This window comes from Prionailurus viverrinus, chromosome D4 (assembly GCF_022837055.1).
Source record: "Prionailurus viverrinus isolate Anna chromosome D4, UM_Priviv_1.0, whole genome shotgun sequence".
Taxonomy (NCBI): Eukaryota; Metazoa; Chordata; class Mammalia; order Carnivora; family Felidae; genus Prionailurus; species Prionailurus viverrinus.
The window spans coordinates 85,501,192-85,514,770 of NC_062573.1; the positions used below are offsets into that span (position 1 = coordinate 85,501,192).

At 45.4% G+C, this 13,579-nt stretch overlaps 1 protein-coding gene and 1 pseudogene across 1 annotated transcript in view; one reads left to right on the forward strand and one right to left on the reverse strand.

Moving 5' to 3' along the window:
- LOC125149892 (uncharacterized) overlaps positions 1 to 13,579 on the reverse strand; it is a 110,404-nt gene that overhangs the window by 44,355 nt on the left and 52,470 nt on the right. The window lies entirely within an intron of this gene.
- Positions 12,593 to 13,382, forward strand: LOC125150976 (voltage-dependent anion-selective channel protein 1-like; annotated as a pseudogene).

Here is a 13,579-nt window from a genome sequence, read left to right on the forward strand (position 1 = left end):
ATTTTGAAACCTGACTTTAAGGAAAACTTTGGCCGTGCCATCATCTTCATTCCATAAAGGTTCAGTGACAGGGCAACGACCATAAAAATGCGCCTGTGTCCAAACAATGTCTGGGCAGTTGGTATCACAAGCTGGTACTTCTCCAAAACATTTCTCAAAACTGTGCTGAGGGCCAGGGTGAAAAGAAAATGTGGCCCTTTTAGAGGACTCTTTTTCCAAATAAAGGCTTTGATTTATAAAAAGGATATTATAAGAATTCACATCATCATTTTGAGCAGCAGTCGGTTTCTTGGCAAATATACCTCCCGGGAGAAGAGTTTTGCCTTATAATCAACCCAGAAAGTAACAGCACGTGAAAGACAGAGCCACGTGGCAGCCGCAGTGACAAGCAGGCCAGCGGTGCGGGACGTGGTTTCAGGTCCACCCGGTGGCACCCATGGCAGGGGTGGGTGAGGCGCCGAAATGGGGAAATGTCCACACCGAGGCCACGTCTCCCAGCCGTGCACGACTTTGGGGGTGTGTCGAAGCCGGTCCTGGAACTCAGTGAGGCTGCCTGTCAGGCTGGCCCCTTCCAAGGCCGTGCACGCCGCTCCAGGACAGGCTTCTGTCTGGGCACATGGAGGGCGGCATCCACGCCCGGACTCCTGCACTGCCCCCTTCTGGGGGCTCTGTGAAGTCACAGCTGTTTTCCTAACCACTTTCTCCCTCTGGCTCTCTTAGGTGTACAGGGGAGCTCTCCAGAGGTCACACGATGAGGGGTATCACGACAGAGGCCACACAATGAGGGGTATCACGACAGAGGTCACACGACGGGGAGTATCACTGAAGGCAGAAGGAGATTCTTAACGAACAGGCACTGAAGGACCTTTAATAGGCAGGCGTTACAAATATTTGCAAAGGTAAAATGATGTCCCTCTTTCTCACCAAATTTTTTTATTTTTATTAAATTAGTTATTTTTGTTAAAAGATGTCATCTATTTTAGCACGTGGTAGTTTATTATTCTTATTTATACATAAGTTAATATACGTGCATTTCTTTAATTTTTAAAATGACAAATATCTATAGCCATAACCTGCATGAACAAAAATCGGTGGGACCCTCGATAATCTTCATGAACAGAAAACTGGCCTGACACCAAACCTTTGAGTACCACTCTCAGTAGGAGTAGCAACTTCGAGTACCGCTCTTAGCAGGAGTGACGACAAAGTGATTTGTAGTGGGCTCGTTTTACCTGGCCCTGAGTGGGCGAGGTGTTGGGGGACAGGTGCGGTGGCTTCCCAGGGAGGCGACGGCCAGGCCCGACCTCTCCCAGAAGCCCCCTCTCCCGCACATTTCTGGTCAGGGCGCCGCAGACAGGCCCGCCTGCGGCAGCCGCGTGTCCCTCACTCACGGCCCTCGCCTGGTGGCTCACCCCACGGGCACCCGCTGCTGCCCTCTCCCCCCGCACCCCGTCAGCAGGCCTGACCCCTGCGCCAGAGGCGTGTGTCCAGCTCACCGATGAAAGGCCCTGACCTCCAGCTGCACGTCCCGTGAACTGCAGGCTCCAGCCCGACACAGAGACAGCCGCCTCGGCCCACGGCCCCACAGCCGCACAGGTCTCCGTAACAGCCACTCCTCGGGCCACCCCAGGGCGGCAACCAGGACCCGGCTCAGGGAGGGAAGAAGAGCACGCGCAGACACAGGAAGGCGTGGATGGAGGTCCCCCGGGAAGACAGGCTGACCTCCTCACAGTGAGATTATGCCTTTTCGATTTGGGCTTCTGAAGTTGCCTATCCCTCCAAAGGCTGAGGGTCGCACGCGGGGCCGTGTCGCTCAGGAGAGGTGCGAGGCAGGACTCATTTGAAACCATGGCTCTGGCCTTCACGCCCGGAAACACGCCCGCTGGCGGGTCACGAAAGTTGGGGAGAGGGTGCTTGTGGGGTTGCTCTGGGCATCTGTGCAGGACACGCGGCCTCGGTGGGGAAGAAAGCTTCACGTGCACATCTACGACGTCTACGCTCTGCCTTCCAGCCACTCCCTCCCTTGCTTTCACTTACCCTCCGTGTGACCAGCACGGATTCTGTGGGCAAATGCATACACGTTTCTATTTGAGGAACGTATTAGTTACCTATCGCAGCATAACAACTTACCCCAGAACGGAGTGGCTGAAACCAGATGCTAGCAACTCACAAAGTCGTCTCTGAGAGTCAGGAGTCTTGGAACGACTCAGCGGGGTCTCTTTGACTTAGGGTCTCTCGGCCAGGGCTGCGGTCTGGAATGTCTACTTCTAGGAAACAGCCACTCCGAAGTTCAATCAGATGGCTACCAGCCAGAGGCCTCATCATGTGGAATTCTCCACAGGATAGCAGATGGTGACAAGGTGGCTGGCTTTCCCAGAGTAAGTGATCACCAGTGATCTTTTATAGCCTAATCTCAAGTGATAGGACATCACTCCTGCCACATCCTACTGGCCACATAGAACAATACACTATACAACTGTGTGATGACAAGCACGCAGGGCACGATTCCCACAAGGCGGGATCCCTGGGGACCATCATGGAGGCAGCTATTACAGGGAATCCATCACCTTATGGCCGGGGGAGAGACTGGACAGTGAGGGCATCATCTTCAAGCAAAACAAGTAATTACCCTTTATATTCACACATTAATGACTTCCTTCACTTGATTTTCATGAGAAAAATACTGTGACATCAGCAAGGGAATATTATCATTTCTATTTTGCAGATAAGGAAAATAAAGCAAAAGAGATCTTTGGCTTGCCCAAAGTCATCAGGCGACGATGCACCAACTGGGTCTAGGACTCTCAGTCGACTGGGTTTCCCCCTCTGCTTCCCCATCACAGAGCGAGGCAACAAGAGGCCAGGACACAGCCCCCTCCCACGGAAAAGGAAGAAGAATGGCCTGCAGGCAGCGGATAGAGAAGGAGAGCTCCTACACTGCAGTGAGCAGTTTTCAAACAATGCCCGCTCTCCCTGCCCCAACAAAGGGAAAATGGTGCCATCTTTGACCACTTCATATGTGCACACAAATATTGGACAGAATTTTCCCAATTTTGAATTTTCATCCTAAAAACTTTTCCTAAAATCTGCAACCTGGTGTCAACTGTCCAGCAAGAGCTGGCAGCAAATGACAGAAAAGCCAGACCCAGCGTGCCTGGGTGGCTCAGTCAGTTAAGCATCCAACTTCGGCTCAGGTCATGATCTCACAGCTTGTGAGTTCAAGCCCGGTGTTGGGCTCTGTGCTGATGGCTCAGAGCCTGGAGCCTGCTTCAGATGAGCTCTCTCTCTCTCTCTCTCTCTCTCTCTGCCCCTGCCCCGCTTCTGCGCTTGCGTGCTCTCTCTCTCTCTCTCTCAAAAATAAATAAACATTAGAAAAAGAAAGAAAGAAAAACACCAGACCTAGCAGGATATTTAGTCAAATGCCTTGTGGGTATTTTGTGATGTATTTTCACGTGTGCTTGAGATCACTCCATGTTATGCAAATACATATTCCTATATATTTGACTAAACACATTGGTGTTTCCAGCAGTTCCCCAAGGAGTCCAAGACCCTCCAGAGGTCCGCTTCCTGAACAAGGTCGCTACCACTGAAGATGAGACCCAACCCAGCTTGACACCTCTCCTGCATAATAAGATGCTGGTCTGTGGCTTCCTTGAAAACATTGTTGGGAGAAATTTAAGACATTCTTCCCCAGAAGAATACAGATTGGGGAAACATCTGCCCAGCACCCCCCCTCCCCAAGCCAGCTTAACTTTCTCTCCTCTCAGTGAGCCAATGAGGAAGGGGACGATCCTCTTGCCACCTGGGGATCCGGTATCTTCCTCTCTGAGGTGTCACGTGAGCCTGGCATCAGCAACCCCTACGGGCTATCAGCTCCTCCAGGACAGGAATCCTGCATCCTTAGCTCCACGCAACAGCTAGGCATGGAAGTAACGCCTCGTTCGGAAGTCTCTGGAAGCCTGATCCCATTTCCCAAGCTTTCTCATTACGGCCTTTCTCAGTCAGGATTCCACAATACAGTTAGCCTACAGACACGTGGTCTGAAGGGACTATTTTCTCAATTTTGCCAAGAATGCTCTGCAGCTAGGGTCACTGTAGAAGGGAAGAGGTAAAGCTAATTTACGGTGTATGTTGGTTGACTTGGGGAAATGGGCTTTATTCTAGCAAGCATCCTTGTTGAGAAGAGTCCACTGAGGTTTCCCAGCTAACCTGGCTTGTGGTAGGAGCCCACAGGGTGGGTGGGGGTCTCAGCTCTGCCTGGGAAGGACCATCGAGCCACACTCGAGCCCCCACGGTGAGCACAAAACCTAAACTGCACAAGCACGGAAAGTGAATCCATGCTCGCCAAAGACTAGGGGTGAAGGGGTGGGGAGGACTGCATGTGGCCACAAGGGACTCTTCTGAGGCGGTGGAAATGTTCTAAAATTGGGTAATAGTGGTTGGTGATAGTTGCACAACTCTATAAATAAACTAAAAATCACTGGAGCATACACTTAAAACGAGTGAAATTTTATGGTATGTGAATTCTATCTTAAAAAAGCATTGTAAAAAAGAATCTATTTACCCATAAATATCTACTGTAGGGACACTAAGCAAACAGATGTGAAAGGAAAGAGCTCAGGATGAAGTGAACCACAGACTGACTTAGCGCCAGAGTCACACCATTGCCAAGAACAAAGATGGTGAACACAGTCACGTAGTAAAGAGAGACTTTTTTAATGTTCCCTCTTCAGTGGTTTCCTCCCCACATCCTATAAACGTGTTCAATTAAAAACAAACAAAAACTTCTCTCAAAACTACTCACCCTCCTAGGCACCGCATACCTACTTCCAGTCACGGCCAAGCTTCTCAACGTCTCTGTTTTCAATTCCTACTGATCCATGAGTTCATTTACGCAACAAGTATGTAGCAAATGTCTATCCTGTGACCAAACATTTGCTCAGTACGTAAAGTAATAAAATACAGAACATATTCTCTCTTAAGAAACTCATTCCTGAGTGATGAAAGCAAAAATTGTTAGGGTAAGGAATTCCACAAATCCACATCTGCATAAAAATCAATGGAACAAAAAAGAGGCAGAATAAACTCCTTTGGAACTCTGGAATCTGCCCCAAACCTTGTGGTAACCTGGGGGGCATTCATTCCAGAAAAATGCCTGAATCTCTGTAAGCAACATTTCAACTTACCCTAGCCCCGCTGGGTAAGTACTGCAGGACTCAAATGAGTGTTAGCCTTTAAAATAACAGAGGGGCGCCTGGGTGGCTCAGTCAGTTGGGCGGCCGACTTCGTCTCAGGTCATGATCTTGCAGTCTGTGAGTTTGAGCCCCGCATCAGGCTCCATGCTGACGGCTTGGAGCCTGGAGCCTGCTTCAGATTCTGTGTCTCCCTCTGTCTCTGCCCCTTCCCCATTCGCATTCTGTCTCTCTCTTTCAAAGGTGAATAAATCTTTTAAAAAAAGAATAAATTTTTAAAAAATAAAATAAAATAACAGAGTACATCCTGGGATGGGCACCAGAGGGGCAGAATGGACCTTACTTGAAAAGAATTGCCATTATTTGATCTGTTTGGAGATTTCTTGGAAGACATGCTCAGAGGGCTTGGGTCTCTGGCCTAATGATAAAGCTGCTATCTGGGAGTCACTTGTTGAAAACCTTTCCAGGCATATGTTTTAGTCACTGATGCATGAGGCAGTGGCTAACGGATCACAAATACATTGGCCAAAACGGTAGGGCAGAAAGACTAGGGAATAACGAGCTTTGGGGAATAAGGGCTGTGAAAAGCTCCCACATATTTCTGGGAATCTAGAAGACCACATGCATGCCCAGGTTACATACAGGCTCAGGAGAGATTGTAAGCTCTCACCTGTGGCTGACCCTGAGGCTCTGGGAAAGCTAAGTGTTGATGCTATGCCCCAACACCAGCCCCTCAGCAAACACTGGGAGTTGGGGGGGGGGGAGGTTGTTTGTTTTTTGTCCTGGTCATTTAAAGAATCTCTGCTAAATCATTAGCTGACCACTAAGCTAACGGGGCAGACAGTTCAGTGGCCATACGTGACAAAGAATACAGATTTACAAAATTCATTCAGAAAAGTCACTAAACAAACAACCACTACCCACTACTACAATAAGAAGCAAGAACAACAAACCTGGGGAAGGGGGAGAGTGCAAAGCTGTCACGCTATAATATACAAAATGTAAAGTTTTCAACAAAAAATTATGAGGCATGCCAAGAAACAAGAAAGTATGGCCCATACACAGAGGGACAGGAATCAGTCAATAAGAACTCACTGAAAAAGTCCAGATGTTGGACTTAATATTACTAGCATAAAATCAGCTATTTTAAATATGCTCAAAGAGGTAAAGGAAACACTGTGTGATAAAAACTAGAGTATGGGAATGATGGCCCAGCAAATAAAGACTATCAATAAAGAGAAAGAAATTATGAAAAGAAGACAACTGGAAATTCTGGAGCTAAAAAGTACGATAACTGAAATGAGAGATTCAGCAAAAGAGTGCCATAGCAGATTTGAACAGGCAAAAGAACGAATCCGTAAATTTGAAGATAAGAAAGACAATTAGGCATATCCAGTCTGAGGAACAGAAAAAAAACAAAAGAATGAATACAAATTAACAAAACCTCAGCTATTTGGAGGACACCATCAGGCACACCAATATATGTCTATTGAGACTCAGAAGGAGGGGAAAGAGAGAGAGGTCAAAAGTTTATCATGAGAAACAATAGCTGAAAATTTCCCAAATTTGATAAAAGACATGAATCTATCTACCAATTTGCTCAACAACACCCAAACAGGATAAATTCAAAGACAGCCACACCAGATATACCATAAAACCAGAGACAGAGACTCCTGAAGCATGAGAGGACAGACTCATCACGGGTAAAACATCCTCAATAAGGAAGGTTAACAGCTGATGTATCATCAGAAAGCAGAAAGGCCATGGGATAGTGAGATAATGTACTCAAAATACTGGAATTTAAACACTGAAAAGCAAGAATTCTGTATCCAGCCAAACTGTCCTTCAGAAGTGCAGGGGAAGATTTCTGGTTTCTGATGAACCTAGAAGCCATCACTCCTATCTTCACAAGAAGAAACTGAAAATCAACAACTATTCTTGGGCCCATCAGAGAATTGAGGTCATGGGGCAAAGCACTGCTCAGAAAGTTTGGGGAGATGGGCAGGAGCCATACCAGGTTCCCAGGATCGGAGAAAAATCACCTCCTGCTTATGGCAGGAAGAAGAGAAAGTAGCAATTCTGAAACACACCCGGGTACCTGTCCTTTCACAGCCTGTCCTGGGAAGAAACTATTTCACCAAAGCCTAACTTATTGGATTTTCCAAAGCCTATCACCTGGGGGAAAGAAAACACACAACCACAGCCACCTCTAGCCTTCCACAGAGGAACGGGAATACCCAAACTGTGGGGGTAAGCTTAGGAATCCCCCGGGCTTACACCAATGAGTTAACAAGGCATAAAGACATACAAAGTCATAAAATGCTCACACCCGAGTTTGGGTAAACCAGATTGGCACTCCAAGAGTAGGGCAAAGACACCCCAAGAATAGGGAGGCACAAAGGTGCCAGGAATAGGGAGGTGCAAAGGCACCCCCAAATAGGGAGGGGGTGCTAAGCCCCCCAAAATAGAGAGAGAGGCAAAGGCCTGAAATAGAAACGGCGCAAAGGTGCCCAATACACAGGAATAACAAGATTAGATATTCAGGGTGAAAGCACCCCAAATTTAGTACTATAGCAGAAAGCTGCTTTTATAGGAGAACAGGGCCAGGTTAGGTAAATTGGTGAACTGGACTTTGGACCACTGTGCTGCAGGCAAAGCAGCCCGGAGTGGAGATGGTTAACAAAAGAAAAGGTGGCTTATTAACCCTGAGGTTATTCCCCCTATCTGTCTCATCCCCTAGGCTGGCAAAGATAAACAGGCACAGTGCCTTCTGTCTGCTGTTAACAACCATCTACCATCTGCCCAGCGCCTGGATTTTGTTTCATACTGACCCAAACCCCAAACACTGTATATCTTCAAAATCCTCTTTCCCCCCTCATATCCACAAGTTAATGTTCCTAGTTTACTTGCCTCTTTGTACATGCCCATCATGTTTGCAAGCCTTCTGATCTGAATAAATACGGAGCAAGGACCCTTATTCAGGGCTCTTGTCTTTTTCCCGGACAGGAGCCATCTCTTGTTTTAATCCTGCATCTGCTCTTTTGCTAGACAAGAGAACTTTAGACTTAGAGTCTACGACACCAAATAAGTTACTTTTAGCCTGTCACATCTAAGAGGGTAAAAACCCAAGGAACACTTGTAGAAGTCATGGCCCGGGGGGGTACAGGCTCACTAAAAGACTGGGGTCTAGTCATAGGACTATAAAATGTTTCCCTTGTATAAGAACCAAAGAATACAATGGGAAGAATTGCATCTTTTAGATTTTATTTAAAAAGGGTCTCTAGGGGCCCCTGGGTGGCTCAATCGGTTGAGTGTCCAATTTTGGCTCAGGTCATGATCTCACGGCTCGTGAGTGTGAGCCCCGCATCAGGCTCTGTGCTGACAGCTCAGAGCCTGGGGCCTGCTTGAGGTTCTGTGTCTCCCTCTCCCTCTGCTCCTCCCCCACTTGCACTTTCTCTCTCTCAAAAATAAATAAACGTTTTAAAAATAATAACAAATTAAAAATAAATAAATATACAAATAAAGAGTCTCTAGGGAAACCAAAATACACAGGGGAGACAACAACAAGGACACAGAGGAACCATCAGCCTCTCGCAGCTACAGTCACAGCACCCAGGAAGCACAGCCTGGCTCCAAGTCAGATAAGCTCCACACCAAACGCCCATTTACTGCAATTCCTTTCACCTAGGAAAACATGTCCAGCTTTCCACAAAAATTACAAGGCACACGAAGGAGCAAAACAGGGCAGGTGTCAGAACCAGACTCAGATGTGGAAGAGATGTTGGAACGAGCAGACTGGGAGTTCAAAACCACAGCTGATGCACGTAGAGTTCTAATGAAAATGGTGAACAACAAGCAAGAACAAATGGGCAATGAAAGTAGAGATGAGGGGCGCCTGGGTGGCGCAGTCGGTTAAGCGTCCGACTTCAGCCAGGTCACGATCTCGCGGTGCGTGAGTTCGAGCCCCGCGTCGGGCTCCGGGCTGATGGCTCGGAGCCTGGAGCCTGTTTCCGATTCTGTGTCTCCCTCTCTCTCTGCCCCTCCCCCGTTCATGCTCTGTCTCGCTCTGTCCCAAAAATAAAATAAAAAACGTTGAAATTTAAAAAAAAATTAAAAAAAAAGAAAGTAGAGATGAAAACTATAAGAAAGAGTTTTTTTTAAATAGTAGAAATCAAAAACAACACTATAAAAACAGTTAATCCACAGATCAGGGTGGCTAATGAAGGAGGAGACAATAATAAACTTGAAGAAATGCCAATAGGGAGTTCCAAAACTGCAATGCAAAAAGAAAAAAAAAGAAAAACTAACAACAGGATGGAATGGCCTATCCAAGATCTGTGGGATAATTACAAGAGGTAAACCATACCTGTGATGGAAACACCAGAAGAGGAGAGCAAGGAAGGACAGAAAAAATACTGAAGCCTTGGTGACAGAATTCTCCAAAATTAAGGACAGACACCAAAACCACAAATCCAGAAAGCTAACAGTCCATCAAGCAGGATATATACCTTAAAAAATCGACACCTAGGCATATCATATTCAAACTGCAGAAAGTCAAAGACAAAGAAAAAATCTTGGAAGAAGCTGAAAGGGGGTGGGGGAACACCTTACAGAAAAGCGAGAGAAAGAATGACACTGGACTTCCCTTCAGAAACCATGCAAGCGACAGAGAGGAGTAAAATATTTAAAGGGTTAAAGAAAAAACACACCAACCTAGAATTCTGTATTCAGCAAAACTATCCTTCAAAAATAAAGGAGAAATAAGGATCTTCTCAGACAAACAAAACTTGAGGGAATTTGGTAGCAATAGACCTGCCTTGCAAGAAGCATTAAAAGAGGATCATCAGAAAAAAAGAAAAATATAGGTCAGAAGCTCAGATCTACATAAAGAAAGGAAGAGTGTTACAGAAAATCTAAATGAAGGTAAAAATATTTTATTTTTCTTATTCTTAATTGATGTAAGAGAGTACAGTTTGTTCAAAATAATGATAGCAGCACCAAATTTGGTGACTATAGTTTGCTGCTCAGTGAAACGAATGGCAGAAATGTTATAAAGGATGGGGGGAGGGGGTGGGAGACTCCGTGTAAGGTCCTTGCACTACTCATGAAATAGCACAGTCTTATTGGACAGTCGATGTGGCTTAGTTGTAAACGCATATTGAAAACTCGAGGGCAACCACTAAGAAAAGTAATAAAAGAAGAACAATTGATATGCTGAGAAGGACAATTAAATCATATAAGTGTTCCATTAAAACTAGAGAATGCAGGAAAAAAGTGGAAGACAAAGGAACAAAGAACAAAAGCAACAAATGAAAACAAATATTGTCAATATTAATCAAACTATATAAATTATCCTTTCTAAAAAAATTTTTTAACGTTTGTTTTTGAGAAAGAGAGAGACAGAGTGTGGGGGAGGGGTGGCAGGGGCAGAGAGAGAGGGAGACACAGAATGTGAAGCAGGTTCCAGGCTCCGAGCTGTCAGCACAGAGCCCGATGCAGGGCTTGAACCCATGAACCGGGAGATCATGACCTGAGCCAAAGTCGGACTCTCAACCAACTGAGCCACCCAGGTGCCCCATAAATTACTCTTTTAAACATCAACGGTCAAAACATACCAAAAAAAATACAGAGGCTATTGAACTGGATTAAAAAATAAGGCCCAACTACATGCTGTCTACAAGAAACCTATTCTAAATACAAAGACACAGATAAAATAAAAGTGAAGGGGTGGATAAAGATAAACCATGCTAACACTCACCGAAAGAAAACTGGAGCAGTAATAATTTCAGACAAAGCAGACATCAGAGCAAGTCAAATTATCAGGATAAAGAAGGGCATTCATTCTATGATGACCAAGTGGTCAATTCTCCAAGAAGATGCAATAATCTTTAATGTGTGTGTACCTAAAAACAGAGAGTCAAAATACATGAAGCAGAAACTAATAGAACTAAAATAAATGAATGAGTCCACTACTGATCTTTGAGACGCCTACATGCCGCTGTCAGTAATGGACAGATCAGTGGGCAAAAAAACAATGAGGACATGGTTGAACTGAACAACACCATCAATCAACTGTATCTAATTGACATTTAAAGAATTCTTTACCAACAGCAGAATATATATCCTTCTCAGGCTCACATAGAACATGCACCAAGACAGACCACATTCTGAATCATGAAACACACACGTTTGCTTTCTGACCGCAGTGGAACAAACTAGAAATCAGTAACAGAAGGAGAGCTGGAAAATCCCCAAATGCTTGGTGATGAAAAAACTCAGTGACACATGGGTCATAGCAGTGTCAAGACAAATTCTTTTTAATATTTTCAACTAAATAAAATACAACTTACCAAAATTTGTGGGATGTAGGGAAAATAGTGCTTGGAGGAAAGTTTATATTGTTGAAAGCATACGCTAGAAAAGATGAAAGTTCTAAATCAGTCATCTAAGCTTCCACCTTAGAAAACTGGAAAGAGAAGAGAAAATTAAATCCAAAGTACTAAAGAAGAAGAGGAATTACAAAATTACAGCAAAAATTTATTAAATTGAACAGAGACAATCAACAAAGAAAGTCAACGAAACCAAAAGCTGGTTGTTGTTGTTTTTTTTTTAACAATTTTTTTTTCCAACATTTATTTATTTTTGGGACAGAGAGAGACAGAGCATGAACGGGGGAGGGGCAGAGAGAGAGGGAGACACAGAATCGGAAACAGGCTCCAGGCTCCGAGCCATCAGCCCAGAGCCCGACGCGGGGCTCGAACTCACGGACCGCGAGATCGTGACCTGGCTGAAGTCGGACGCTCAACCGACTGCGCCACCCAGGCGCCCCATGTTGTTGTTTTTTAAATACCTAATACTTTTTTAAAAATTTATTTATTTTTGAGAAAGGGAGAGACAGAGCGCAAGCAAGGGAGGGGCAGAGAGCGAGGGAGTGGAGGCACAGAATCCGAAGCAGGCTCCAGGCTCCGAGCTGTTGGCACAGAACCTGACGTGGGGCTTGAACTCACAAGCTGTGAGATCATGACCTGAGCTGAAGTTGGACACTTAACCGACTGAGCCACCCAGGTGCTCCAAAAGCTAATTCTTTGAAAAGACTGATAAAATTGACAAACTTCTAGCCAAGCTACCTTAAAAAAAAAAAAAAAAAAAAAAAAGCAAAGACACAAATTACTATTATCAAAAATAAAAGAAGGGCCATTACTACTGATCCTGTGGACGTTAAAAGGATGACAAAGGAATACTATGAACAACTCTATGGCCCTAAATTTAATCTCCCATATAAATGCATCAAATTCCTTAAAAGACAATTTATAAAACACAAGAAAAACAGACAGGCACTGAAGCCCCGCCCCCTGCCGCCCCAGCTGCCCGTAAGCAAAAGACGGCTGTGCCTCCCGTGTATGCACATCTTGGCAAATCTGCCAGGATCGTCTTCACCAAGGGCTATGGATTTACCTTTAAAAAAAAAAAAAAAACAGATCTGAAAACAAAATCTGAGAATGGCCTGGAATCTACCGGCTCAGGCTCAGCCAACCCTGAGGCCACCGAAGTGACAGGCAATCTGGAAACCAAGTACAGACGGACTAAATATGGTCTGACATTTGTGGAGAAATGGAATCTGACCACATGCTAGGCACCAGCATTACCGTGGGAGATCACCTACACTGGGCGGAGGCGGTGGAGATGATAAATTTGAGGCAGGATACAGGCAGGAGCACATCAGCCTGGATTTCGACATCACCAGGCCTTCAATCCAGGGTGCTGTGTGCTGAGTTACCAGGGTTGGCTGGCTGGGCATCAGACAAATCTTGAGACCATAAATTCCCAAGGGACCCAGAGCAACTTTGCAGTTGGCTACAGGACTGAAGAATTCCAGCCTCGCATCAACGTTAATGACAGGACAGGGTCTGGAGGCTCTGTTTGCCAGAAGGTGAACAAGAAGTTGGAAAAGTCTGCCAGTCTCAGTTGGACAGCAGGAAACAGTGACACTCACTTTGGAATACCAGCCAAGTATCAGATCGACCCTGAAACCTGCTTCCTGGTGAAAGGGAATGGCTCCAGCCTGATGGCTCCAGGGTACATCCAGATTGTGAAGCCGGGTATCAAACCAATGTCGTCAGCTCTGCCAGACAGCAAGAACATCAATGCCGGGGCCACCAGCTTGGTCTGGGACTGGAACTTCCAGCATAAACGAATACCATACAATTGTTTGATTTAAAATTATTTTGCAGCATAGCTAACTTCGGAACTTAGTGTGCCTTTTAATATTGCACATCTGGATGCGATTTTGCTGAACACCATGTTAGACCTCCAAGTTAAAGATGATTCAGCTTGAAGGTGTTACCATTTCAAATTTACATAAGAAATCTGATTCCAAAAACATCCTT